Consider the following 13,659-nt stretch of genomic DNA (forward strand, 5'->3'; position numbering starts at 1 on the left):
GCTGGACCACAAGTACCAACAAACTTACAAAAGTAATAAATTTCAAATACTACAAGGCAAACAAAGAGGATGCGATAATGTATCCATGGATACATTATGAGCAAAAAAATATCACATCTAATAAGGGCGCTTATATCAGTCCATGAATAATAAAAGGGGTAATTTTATACATCTAATTCCAAATAAATTTAGATTATTGCTATTGTAATCGTGTAAATAATTTTAATACTTCTTTACTCATATACATAAATAGAGAGAGATGATTTGAGAGTAATAAAAAAAAAATTAAAAAATAATATTTTAATAAAATATAGCGTAAAAATAATCTAATATTAGTATTTTAAAATGTGATTGAGTAAAATAAAATAAAAATAACTTTTTATACTAAAATAAACAAAAATTCCTATAAAGGGAGTAATATATGTAAACTGTGAAGTAATATGTGTGAACTGTGAACTCCTCATTTGCAAACCAGCTAACCAAATTTTCTCCGAACTAGTTTCGACGCTAAATTCCTCAAAACCTCTCAAAATTTGCTTGCAAAATCTAATCAACAATAATAGTCTTTAACTCAACTTGCCGTTGAGGATTAGAATCCCTGGTGTGAGTAGTTGATGGTGAACTTAATGCACGTTGACGCACGTTGATGTGGAGAATCGAGATAGGATGCGTGCTGAATAATTAGGCGGCTAACAAATACTGTAGTTAGGAAAGCCGTTGGCAACTGGACAAAGCAAAAGAAAAGGTTGGGTTTAGACTCATTTACTAAAATATCCCTAGCGCCGCCCTAATCAATTTAAATAAGAAATGGGGCTTTGCGGTTTATGGCAGTTCACAACATAGGCTTGGAGGGCTAGCAAGAGAGAAGGAAACCCGAAGAATGGCGAGAGATTTTGGTGTTCTGGTCGGTGCCATGCATGTAGATGAGGCTGCTCTCTCGGGTGGCTTATTTTTGTTGGGCATGATTATCATGTCCCTCTCTATTATATCGATGGTCATATTTGCTTGCTCTGAAGAACCTAGGAGGAAGAGGAGACACCGCGATGGCGGTGGAGGAGAAGGTGGTGATGATGGAGGAGGAGACGGCGGTGATGATGGAGGTGGAGTCCAGGATGGAGGACACCATCATCAGCACCACCAACCCAGTCACGGTCATCAACACCACCAAGCTAGTCACCACCACGCCGCTCACCACCATGCCGCTCACCACCACGCCGCTCACCATGCTGTTCACGTGCATAGCTACCATCACCACTAATAAATCTGAATATTGTATGAATGTATATTTGACAATTTATTTATTTTGTTTTATATATATGTCCACACTGTGTACTTTATATATATATTAGTCTTCGGCTTCTTCCCTCTCTGTTATATTTTTTGGGCTTTCAAGTCAGTTTTTTTTTCTAGGTTGCACCGACACGCCATTATTGGCGTCGTGTTGGTGTCGGACACATGTCGGACACCGGAACGGGTACGACTCGCCAGATTCCGGTGTCCGGCAAGTGTCTTTTTTTTTTTTCACTTCTCCAACACGGCGCCGACGCGGTGCCGACACGGCTCCGACACGGCTTCGACGGGGTTCCAACGCTTCCGACACGCCGGCAGTAAAAAAAAAAGGGAGAAATCACAGATTTTGAACAATTTTTCCAGGCGCTAGGCGAGAGCCTCTATCGCCTTTGTTTTCTTTCCGTCGCTTATGTTTTCTTTCTGGTGCAGAGGACTTGTCTTCGTTGACTGGCTTTTTTTTTTTTTTTTATTACTCAGTTTTATCTTTTAGTGACATTAGTGGAGTTTGAGTTGACAATCACTTAAAAAGCACATTAGACTTAACTTTTTACAACCACAAATGAATAATAAAATAATACATATAAGTACATTGACCTTCCCATTAGGACAGTTGCCCAACAGCACCTTATCTCACCAGGTTTTATTTCTGCTTTTAAATTTTATAACATTATTTTATTCCTATTTCCTACATATAATTTTAATTTAAAAAGCTCTTTTTTTTTACTCTTACTTCTCATTCTTCGGACCTCTTCTCTCTTTTCTTTATTGTTTTTGTCTTTCTTCTTTTTTTTCTACTCCTTTCTTACTTAGAGCAGCTCTCTTTGTTCTTTTCTTACCCTCATAGCTCCCCTCTGTCAGTTTTTTTTCCCCTCTACTCTCTAATAGCAACTCTCCTCTTTTTATTTTTATTCCTATACTCTCTCTTCTTCTTTTTTTGGGCTCTATTGGATTCAACACAAAAACTAGTTTTATAGACTAAATCCTATGCATTAGGAACAAAGTAAGAGGGGCTTGATTATAATTTTTAGTACATTAATATATATGATTTAAGCTTTATATATGTAAAAAAACTATATTTAATATTTAGCGCCTTTTTGGCGCCTTGTCGCCTTGGCCGATACAAGGCCTTAGCACCTCAAGGTCGCCTAACAGCTTTGACTACCTTGATTTCATGTGTATTATTGTACTATTTTGGGTGTTAGTTTACTTATTTGTAGTTCTTACATAATTTAAATTCTAGATAGAAACGTATTTTATGTCTAAAAATATTAAAAAAATATGCCTAAATATAAAATTTAATTAAATATTTAACCGCCGTGTCCCCATCATGTCGTATCCTTATTTTTCAAAAATTGCCGTATCCCCGTATCCGTGTCTGTGTTGTGTCCGTGTCCATATCCGTGTCCATCCAACATAGTTCTTTTTCAGATTTTTGTTTCAAGTTTCAACTGGCCTTGTATGAGAATGTTATGGAGCCTGGTATGAATTATTGAGTTTATGATTCTGAAGAGTCTGATGAGAGATAGAGAGAGAGAGAAAAAAAAGAGGAGTTAGAGTTCTATACTGAGAAGCCAAATACGTCACGTAAAGGGTGGAAAATTTCTTGCAAGTATCCTCTTTTACAAATGCCCCCGCGTACCCATTGTTCATTTATAAATAATAAATAATAAAACCAAATTTTTTTAGTTTTTAAATAACTAATATGATTTTTTTTTTTTTTTTGAGAAACCAAATAACTAATATGATTAGTTCATAGAAAAAATACCATATTAAATTCGTTAACTTATATAATTATTTAACTAAATAAAATGTCCCCATTTGGTTAGACCTTTTTTAAAAAAAAACTAAATAATAGTAGTAATAATCTCTGAGAAGTGTAGATGAATTTCTCACCTTGTCTTTGGTTATTTGGAAAATAGGAGTATTTTCCTAATTAGTTTCAGACATGGAGCATTTTGCTGAAAAATTTGTGAGAAATGGATAAAAGCTCATTTTGGCCGTGAAGACCATTATGAATACATTCTATAACCTTAGTTGATTAATAACTTGGGTATTTTGTTGTTGTGTGTCAGTAGTCAGTGATAGAAAAATACGCTTTATCTCTGTTTATAAACTATATTATCTTTGGTTACGGAGATAAAGTTAGATGGCCTAGTTATGAAATAATCGGTGGATGAAAAGTGAAGCAGAAGCTCAAGTCTATGGTACCTACCGGGCAAGTCTAATCTAATTCTTGTTGTTTTGATATTTGAGATAAAATGTTTATCTCCTAAAGCTAAATGGGTATTAAATATCTAAATTAGTTGGTTATTAAAAAAACACATGATCCGTGTTTGTGGGCTCAAATAATGGGTATGCTTATATTGCCATGAATATAATTCTGCGGATGCCTGCTAATTTTTATATGAAAACTGATGCAAATAAAGTTTAGAGAATAGAGATAATATCTTCTTTTATTATTTCTGTGTTTTGAACATTGAAAATATAATAGTGAAATTCTGTTATAGTTATAACAGTTAATGTGGCTGTATATTTTTTAGCACCTAATATCATTGTTAATTATATTTTGATCGAGAAGGTCATATTGAGCTCGCTAGACTTGATACACTGTATAGTGATATTCAAAGTAAATCTAATGATGCATCTTGTTGAATCCCTATGAATTCCTATAATATGGTAAATTAATTAACAAAGTTATTAGGTGATATATAACCGAGAAACAATTTTGGGATTTCATGAAATATTTTGGTTGATTAATCTTAATTAGGAGATATCTCATGAAAAGTTTCTTATAATAAAAACTTTTCCAGTAAACCTCCTATAAAAAATGTGAATTCTGTTAATGACGCTTGAGATACTGTTTGATAGTGGGGGTATTAAAATTTTAAAAAATCTCAAGTGTGTTTAATTTTCAAGGTTGGAAATTAAAAATTTTATGAATCACATTTTGTTTTAAAATGTTCTCAATAGTGGGGGTTACTGAAAATTGAGAAAAATGAGTTTAAAAAGAGTATATATTGATTTGAGAAATACATTTTGGGACTCACAAAATAAATGATGATAATTTTGACTCATGTGAATTCTATTAAGAATTGAGATGAAAATTATTTTTTTGGCCTAAATGTATAAAATGTAGCCTTATGGAGATAATGGCACTCCTATTGTTTTTTTTAGAGAGTTTCAAACCTATGGTATCCGTTCCTGATGATAGTTCTTTATCATCAGACCAAGACACCAATCAGTTTTTTGTGTAAGCGGGGATTAAACCCCTAATCTCTTAATCAACTATCAGAGACTTTAGCTATTGAGTTAACTGAAACCCACTAGCACTCCTATTGTTAAGTAAGAACAATGGTGACATATCAAGCATGCATTCCTATTGTACAATAATAAAGATACAATGATATGCCCTTGTATAAAGTACATACTTGAATTTATGCCACAAATAAAATGAGAATGAGTAGCCATTCCTATTATACAATTGTGTGGTATAATAATGCCAAACGATACAAAAATATTAAGTCCCTTATACTGAATTATGAATATTTGTTGTTCCTAAAAATGGTTCCTAGTAGTTAGTGACTACTAATCCTATGTAGATGCTAATAAAATCTACATCTCTTGCCATACACATATGAGTTGAGAAATGGTGGAAAATAATTTAAGTTTGCAAACAATTATCCAACTAGTGGGTTAGTGGATAAGATTTAATGAGATAAATTTTGTGCTTAAGTAACCACCAAGAGCAAGAGTAATATTAAGTAATAAAAAAATGATATATCATGTATAAAGTGGTTTCTACTATAATAGAAATACATACATTAAAGCATGCAACTATATTGAATATATAGGTGATGAAAAAAAAAATGAATGTGATTACTATTGACCATATATGTAACACCCCGACCCAATTTTTATAATTAAACTATGTGTTTAAGTGGTTAATTATGATTAATATTTTAAGCCACTTACTTACAAAAATTAATATAAGAATATTTAATAAACATATTATTTTATAATGTCATTGAATAAGAAATTGTAAAGATTATAAATAATTGAAATGACTATTTGTATTATAAATATATATTTAGCATGTACAAAATCATATTAGGTGGTTAAGTTATGAGATGTATATATATATATATATATATATATATAGTTGTTGGTAATTTAACTAAGCATGATGCATGAGATAGTATAGTAGAATTCCACCCACATGCAGTCAATTGAAATCCAACATATGTAAAACCATGCATGATGACAAACCCCATAGACCAAGACTTGGCCATGCAATCACCAAGCTCCACCTCACCTCTTCCTTGACTTTCTCAAACAAATAGAACATCCAAGAAGCTCCTTACTTCTCCATTTCCTACGGGTAAACACCAAGTCTGAAATTTCAGCTTACTTTACTCTCTTTTTCTCTTAAGGAAAGTGCTAGGAAGCTCCCTTGAGTCTTCCTCTCAAGTCCACCGGTTCACACACCAAAAGAAAGACAAAAACCCACCCAAAAGTCTTCCCCTTATCCCATTTTCTTGGCTGCACCAGACAGAAAGTCCAGCAGCAAGAAGGAAGCTTCTTTCAATTCTCTCAAGCTCTCTACCTCTCATACCTTCTGGTCCAGCCACTAGGAAAGGAAAATCCTTTCATGTAAGTCCATATATATAAATGTGCTATTTTAAGAAGCTTTGAGCTGTGTTGATGGTTTGTGGAAGGTAGATTAGGGTTTTTACTAATTAATGATTTTATATGATTAAGGAAGTAAGAAAAATTTAGGATGAGTATTTTTGATGCTGCTGCTGGGATTTTTGTTGTGTGTATTTTTGCTTTAAATGGTTAAATGACTATGTATAAGTGTTTTATAACATGTCTTATGAGTGTATAAAAATCCCCATATGAAAATACCATTTTTTGGTAATTGTTTATGAATTTACGATAAAACGTTGCAAAGCTGTCACTGTGACAGATTCTGTGTTTATGCATGTTAAATTATGTATTAAATTGCATATAGTGAATTTGGATGCTAGGGATAATTTCTATGAAACCTAAGACACTTATGGTTGTTATTGAATTGGTCTCACAGCATTTGGATTACTATGAAAATAATGGTTTAATTTATAAATTGCATGAAATTCTGTCAGGACAGATTTGAGTACGTTGTCTTGTATGATTTTTAATAAATCATGGGTTTGTGCTTTGACTCCGAAATTTTTATGGTATATACTGGACATACAGGGGAGTTGTTATATAAAATTTCATGACAATTGGATGTGTTTGGACAGTTCGTTTGTATTTTTCAAATAGAGCATATGCTGCTGGAATGAGCAGTGAACAACATATGCTACACCCGACTTTGTGGATTTAATTCTCTAGTTAGGGTGTATACTTTGAGCTATAATTTAATAAGCTCATCCTTTGGTATGTTTGAAGCATATTTAAATTTTATGGATTGGTTTCTCTATGGTTTGGCTGCAAATGTGTTTGATGATTGTATCATATGTTTTGGGGAACTTTATGTTATGGGAATTAGGATTTCCTTGATTCTAAGAGATAGGCTTTGAGATGAATATGTACGTCTATGATAAGGAATTATGGATAGTAATAAGCTTTGAATTATGGTTTAGGTGTTACCAGTATCCAAGTCTAAGCTCCTTCGACTTTAGGCTCTTGGTTCCTTTGCTTTCAGGTAAGGGATAAGTTATATGAGCATTTGGTAAGTCATGAGGTTATTTTAAAGTATATTATGCATTAAAATGTTTTTGATTAGAGATATGACATATAATCATTATTCTAACAAAGATATGTTCGTGAGTTTTCGAAAAACTTATGTATATGATTTAAGCATATTGATGCTATTATTGATTCCACGAACATGATGTTTAATGAAAAGAATGAAAATGCTATTATTATGAAATGTTATGCAAAATAAGAAATTTCAGTATGATGTAAAGTATGAAATGTTTTCGGGTTATGTCCTCTGGTAATCTGAACTCGGCTAGTAGGGGTTAATTACTGGCTTTCCATGGAAATATGTTATCTGTCTGGCCATTTAAAGTAGAGGAAATGGGACTGCCCGTAACTCTAGGCCATTTAAAGTAGAGGAAATGGGGTTGCCCGTAACTCTAATCTGACTAAGGCCTTCTCCCCAATGTGTACGGACGGCGGGGAGGAACAAAACCTGGAGGGGATGTGCCATCAGGCCTCCCAAAGGGGACAATATCATACACACGGGGGCACCCAAATATGATGAGGCCTTCTCTGTACAGCTTATCAGACATGGACTAACCAATATGTTATGAACAGCTATGTTATGTTATTAATCATGAGAGAATTATTTTGTTTAAATGCATTGTGAAAAGTGAAAGCTCTCATGAAAAGAAGTTTATGATGAAAAGAAAAGCTGTTCAATAAAGATAAAAGTTTCTGAAGTTCTGTTGTGCTATAAAGATAAATTTTCTGATGAAAGTACAAGTTTATGTTTAAAAGTTATCAGATATCTGTTTATGAAACGTTAAGTTTTATGACCATGAAAGATATATCATTCGATGAGAAGAAGTTTATAAAGAAAAGTTTCCTTATTACTCAAGATGTTTCTAGTTTAATACAAAGTTGCCGATTATATGATTTAAGTTAAAATAATTATTTTGTAGTGAGAATATATGCATGGCAACTTTGTAGGAAATGAAAGAAGTTTGATCCGAAAGATTTTGGTAATATTAAACTGATAAGAAAAAGGAGAATAGTTATTTTTTATGAAGAGCGTATAAGCAATTATTATGAATAGTATTAAATACTATGCATAAAAAGATGTTCTCCTATTCGAATATTCATAGAATGAAATGATCTGATTTACATGCATCCTTATTGAATTATCATATATCTTACCTTTACTGAGCTGTGTAGCTCACCCCTTCCACTCTTTCAGTTAGCAGGATTTATTTTGGAACAGAGGGAGCCTTAGTCGAGTTTTGAAAGGAGCTGGTTTAGTTATATATGTATAGATCCTAAATTAGCAATATGATGTTTAGATTTGTAGCATTGTTTATTTTAGGATCTAATGAAAGTGTATACCTTAAAGTATTAAGAGATGTATTATGTGAAATTCAGAATTTGAGTAACTGGTGAATTATGTTATTCTTTTGAGTACAATGTAGATACTCTGAATGTCAAGTGAAAGGTCATATAATCTAAATAAAGAAACAAGGATTGAAAAGAAAGAGGAAAGCTTTTGTAAAAGTTTTCAAAAGTTAAGTTGGTTCTTGCTAATATCAGGTTTAGGGTTGATATTAGCATGCCGGTCATGATCACAAATCCGGGTACCGGGTTTGGGGCATGACAATATATATGATGATTCTATCAAAAAGCTAATTAAGCTTAAGCCAATGAATAAACAAATAGCTTACATTTATGTTGTTGAAAAAAGATGAATCTATCTTATATTAGCACTATTTTATTATAATATTGTTATATAAAATAAATGCTGCTTCCCTAGACTTTTGAGTTACTATGTAAATGAAATGATGAAATCTCTATTTAGAGTCTAAAGTCTAGATGTATATCAAGGGGATGGGACTAAAGCCCGAAGTTTAATAAATTACCTATAGGCATGGAAGTGGGGGCACTTCCTTTAAGAATAGGGCTAATTCTCTAAATTACTCATGAAAGTTGGGATCCAGCACAAGGCCATAATGTGCTGGCTTAGAAGCTCATGGTAGAGTACTGGGACATTATGTGTGTGATGTAATGTCTTGTTTCCACTAAAAGTCATAGCTCAAGACTTAGCTCATTGACTTTGGAACTGCAATGCTAAAATACTAAATAAAGGTTCAAGCCATTGACACCCTCATTATGGATAGTATTCTATCTTTAACCCAGAAATTATGTATCTATATTTTTATAAATATAAGTGGGGGATAGGTAGTCCTTAACTATCTCACTTTTTTCCTGCCTCAACTTTCTTCATGCAAAAGTGTCATGTGTTGTTTGGAAGGAACACGTTAGCTCACTACAAGAATATTGGCCTTTTGTGACCAAATTTTTAGGTTATTGTTAATGCTATGGAGGAAATTTTATTTACTTTTGGAAAGTGGTAGGAAACTTTTAACAAAGACATTTGCGTCATTAAAATAAAATTAAGATTAATTTATTGTAGCGATGACAACTTGTGTGATATGTTGTAATTATGTAGGTCTATCATTTGTTTACATTATTAAAAAAAATATTTGGAGAATTTTGGTACGTCTTCATTCAGATTCTTGTAACTTTTTCGAAAGTGAGATAATGATTGTTTGGAAGTTTATTTATACAGTTTGTGAATCTCTAATGTCATTTAGGTTATTTAGGTTATTTCTGTAGGGATGTGTTAATTGCTTTTGAAGGACTTGTTGGGTTGGAAGAGAGCTTCATAGAAGACACTAATTTCTGAAAGGTATGTTAGTACGCGAAAAATTAGTTTCCATAAACATTTGACAAGTAGATTTGATGAAAATATATTGAGGAAAGCATTGGTCATTTCATTTAGCAATGGAAATTTGGACTTGTTTGAAATTTATTTCCTTAATATTCTTACATGATTAAAGCCAGTTGAAGTTGCATTGAAAATTTTTGTTAAGTGCCGCATATGATGAGTATATTGAGTTTTATTGGACTACTTTCCTAACGGACAATCCATTATGAAGAATATTTACAATGATGGAAAAATCTTCAAAATGAGATATTATATTTAGTTACTAAGTTGAGATAGAAGGATAAGTTTCCAATATAGACATCGTTATAAATTTTATTACACGCTACACTAGCTACTTATATATATATATATATATATATATATATAATTAATTAATACAGACTACACTACTTACTAACATATAACCACATCCATAAATTAAGAAGTTTATGCAAATAAAAAAAATAAAAAATAAAAAAGCCTCCTCCACCTAATAGACCACCACATGAGATGGCTGATTCAAAGTCCCTTTCAAATGAGCAAAGAACCCTTAGTGCATCCTGTAAGTGAAAGTATAATCTTTTATGTAGTTATATTTGTCATTCTATAGACTTTGACTAAATTACTTTACCAAAATATTACTGACCATACTACTATATTTGCCTAATAGCTACTATAGCCAACAAACAAAAAAATAAGTCGCATTCCGATAATTGTCCTTCCAGGGGGCCAAGGAGTTGTGATTAAAAAAAAAAATGCTAGTTTGCTTATGGGAAGGGTGGGTTTCATCATTCGTAAACATGCTAACCTTAGTTATGATTCATGTTCTATAGACCCAGAAGAACACTAACAAATGTTAAAGAATCAATTGGTGGTAAGTTGTATTGATAGAGGCTATGGTATTTTCTACATTGTATGTAAAAATGATTGATCATTGTTTTTTTTTTTTTTTTTATTGCTTGATTTTACGCTGGACCCAAATCAATTTGAGGATAACCCGTGTATGGAGAAGTTATTGGCAAGTACCTATGGTAATGTTCGTAGTACTTATTATAAAGAAATACTTGAAATACAGTAAGGAGAAAGTGAGAGCCAATGCTCCAGAGGATTTGACAAGACAAATAGGAAAGTTTATGTGATTTATATAAAACAAAGGGTTGGGAGGTAAATCTTCTTAAAACTAAAATGTTAATAATTTTGAACACAAATATATTTTTATTTGTTCTTTATTATGATTGTTAATTCTCTAAATTTTAATTTCTTTTTTTTTTTTTTACTAAAATTTGTTAGGGTAAGTCATTACGAAATATGGGGAACAGAAGAAGAACAAAACTGTTAATATAGTTTGTGTGATGGATAGATTTGGTGGCTAGTCTATGGTGATATTTTAGTCTAAGATGATTTTTTAGGTAACACAAATAATTTATTTGTTGCATATAGTCACATATTGGTTACAAGTTGCGGTAGCTAGAGCTTAAGTTATATTATACTATTGGTAGTGATTGGTGGTATATTTTTTGAAATCTGAACTTATTTCCTTTGGAGAATGAGTCTTGATGCAAATTAAGTTTTGATAAGTTCAAAAGAAATAAGTCCAAATTTCAAAAAATATACAACCAAACACTACCTGAACAGTATAATATAACTTAAGCTCTACCACAACTTTTAACCAATATGTGACTATATGCAAAAATTATTTGTGAATATTACCTGAAAAATCACCTTAGACTAGCCACCAAATCTAGCCATCAAACAAGCTATGTTACTAGTTTTGTTCTTTCTTCTATTCCCGTATTCCGTAATGATTTACCCTAACAAATAATCAAATATTCGTAACAAAAAAAAAATAGCAATTAAAATTTAAAGAATTAACAATCATAATAAAGAACTTATCAAAATGTATTTGTGTTCAAAATTATTAACATTTTAGTTTTAAGAAGATTTACCTCCCAGCCTTTTGTTTTATATAAATCACATAAACTTTCCCATTTGTCCTGTTTCAAATACTCTAGAGCATTGGCTCTCACTTTCTTCTTACTAAATTTCAATTATTTCTTATAATAAGTATTACGAACATTCCATAGGTACTTGCCAACGACTTCTTCATACCCTGGTTATCCTCAGAGTGATTTGGGTCCGATGTGAAATCAAGCTAAAAAAAAAACAATGATCAATCACTTTTACATACACTGTAGAAAATACCATAGCCTCAAACAATACAACTTACCACCAAGTGATTCTTTAACATTTGTCGATGTTCTTTTGGAGCTTTAGACCAAGAATCATAACTAAGGTTAGCATGTTTACAAATGATGACACTCACCCATTCTATACAAATGATGACACTCACCCATTCTATAAGCAAACTAGCATTTTTTACCACAACTCCTTGGCCCCCCGGAAGGATGATTACCGGAATGGAACATCTTTTTTGTTTGTTAGCCATAGTAGCTATTAGGTAAAATATAATAATATGGTCTGTAATACTTTGGTAAAGTAATTTATTCAAAGTCTATACAATGACAAAAATAACTACATAAAAAATTATACTTTCACTTACAAGATGCACTAAGGGTTTTTTGCTCATTTGAAAGGGACTTTGAGTCAGCCATCTCATATGGTGGTCCATCAGGTGGAGGAGGCATTTTTTAGGATAAACTTCTTACTTTATAGATGTGGTTATATGTTAGTAAGTAGCGTAGTTTGTATTAATAATATAGTATAATATATAAAAAAAGTAGCTAGTTTAGCATGTAAAGAAATTTATAACGATGTCAATATTGAAAAATTATCCTTCTATCTCAACTAAGTAAGTAAATATAATGTCTCATTTTGAAGAATTTTTCATTATTGTAAATATTCTTCATAATTAATGGATTGTTTGTAAGGAAAGTAGTCCTATAAAACTCATTATACTCATTATATGCTGCACTTAACAAAAATTTTCAGTGCGACTACCAGTAGCTCCAATCATGTAAGAATATTAAAGACATAAATTTCAAACAAGTCCAAATTTCTATTACTAAATAAAATGACCAATGCTTTCCTCAATAGATTTTTATCAAATCTACTTGTCAAATGTTTATGGGGACTAATTTTTCATGTACTAGGTTACTAACATACCTTACAGAAATTACCGTTAGAGTCTTTGAAATATTAGGACTGTTCAGTTCAAGGAATTAAAACTTAAGATGTTGGCTTGAAATCATTTAGTAATCCTTAAACTTCCCAAAATTTATGTACTTGAATGTAATCGTGCCCATAATTTTTTTTAAATGCTCTTGGCATTTTCTTTGTTGAAGCCATGTGTTTTGTAAGTTGTCATTATAATTGCAATGATGAGACCCCAGATTATATTTTGCCATTTTGACTAAGCGGCATTCTATTCTGTTTGTTAATAGAAATTTTGCAAAGGTGAGAAAATTTTTTCAATCAAAAGGATATGGTAGGGAATGTAAACAAGAACTTTTTTTTATTTATTTTAATTTTATTCAGCTGTTCAGTGAAATACAACTTTCTTTCATTCCATTTCACCTGTGAATGTTTCGGATTTCTTATTTTATCTATTTAATTATAACGTGACTGAGGAGACATAAATTGTAACACTCTTTTGGATCCTTGGTAGGAGATTGATCAATATTATTATTCCATCTCTCTTTTTGTTTTTATTTTATGTGCAAATTGCAAAGACCATCAGCATAGAATATGTACAATTTTTTTTTTTTTTTCCTTTTGCCCAGCCGGATTTGAATACTCTATGCTCGTAGAGAAGCTACCAGTCCAACCCTGATAAGCTAAAGCTGAAGTTGTGCAGTGAGCACGTATATGTTCACCAATGTTGGGCTTAAAGCTCTTGTTCTTTCACATGATACTTACTGATTTTTTTTTTTTTTTTTTTTTTGGGGGGGGAAAAAACTGAACTT

The 13,659-nt window shown here is 31.9% G+C and overlaps 1 long non-coding RNA gene across 1 annotated transcript; it reads left to right on the plus strand.

Annotated features, from left to right (window-relative positions):
- The first annotated feature begins 5,621 nt into the window (after positions 1-5,621).
- On the plus strand, positions 5,622-8,507 carry LOC115955079. The gene is made up of 3 exons (XR_004084022.1): positions 5,622-5,940; positions 6,915-7,003; positions 8,216-8,507. It is a non-coding gene; the product is annotated as an uncharacterized LOC115955079 (long non-coding RNA).
- Positions 8,508-13,659: the final 5,152 nt, after the last annotated feature.

This window comes from Quercus lobata, chromosome 8 (genome assembly GCF_001633185.2).
Source record: "Quercus lobata isolate SW786 chromosome 8, ValleyOak3.0 Primary Assembly, whole genome shotgun sequence".
NCBI lineage: Eukaryota > Viridiplantae > Streptophyta > Magnoliopsida > Fagales > Fagaceae > Quercus > Quercus lobata.